Source organism: Penaeus monodon, chromosome 43 (genome assembly GCF_015228065.2).
Source record: "Penaeus monodon isolate SGIC_2016 chromosome 43, NSTDA_Pmon_1, whole genome shotgun sequence".
NCBI classification, from domain to species: Eukaryota; Metazoa; Arthropoda; class Malacostraca; order Decapoda; family Penaeidae; genus Penaeus; species Penaeus monodon.
The window spans coordinates 15,047,173-15,048,217 of NC_051428.1; positions in this window are offsets into that span (position 1 = coordinate 15,047,173).

Sequence of the window (1,045 nt, forward strand, 5' to 3'; positions counted from 1 at the left end):
AAATTAAATATAAAACAATAGTATGTATATATACTAACACATAAAACACAAGCACACGTAGCACAACACACACACCCCCACAACACACACAACAATTAAATATATTAATATATAATATTATTATATATATATTATATAATAATAATATATATGTTATATATATATATAAATTATATATATTATATATTAAAGTTTTGTGGTGGTGGGTGGTGTGTGTGTGTGGTGTGTGCGTTGTGTGTGTGTGGCGTGTGGGGTTTGGGGCGTGTTGTGTGTGGTGTGGTGTGTGTTGTGTGTGTGGTGTGTGTGGTGTGGGTGTTGGTGTGTGTGTGTGGTGTGTGTGGGGTTTTGTGTTTTGGTGTGTGTTTGTGTGTGTAATATACAAATTTAAATTTAACAATATATATATATTATTAAATATTTTATATATATTATAAAAAAATTAAATATCCTTTAATAATTAATAATTTATTATAAAAATTATTATATTACACACACACACACACACCACACCACACACCACACACCACACCACACACACACACACACACACACACACCCAACACACACCACCCACACACACACACACCACACGCACCCCGCACCAACGCAAAAAAACACACCACCACACACCACACACACACCCCCACACACACACAACACACACACAATATAATTATATATTATATATATTATATATATAATATACTATAATATATATAATTATATTATAAAAATAAAATATTTTTTTATATATATATATATAATATTGTGGGGTTGGGGTTTGTGTGTGTGTGTGTGTGTGTGCGTACGTGTGCTTGGTGTTATGTGTTTGTATATATCAAATTATGTTTTAATTGGGCCGCGGTGGCTGAATGGTTAGAGCGTGGGACCAAAACACGTCAGGGGACGGCAATCGATTTTCGAGGGTTCAGTGACCGACCGGCGCGGTTTCCCTTGGGAAAGGAACTTCCCCTCGATTGCTGCCAGCAAATGGGGGGGCCAACCAGCTCAAGTCAGTGGGGGGAAAAAGATTGATGACTCGAAA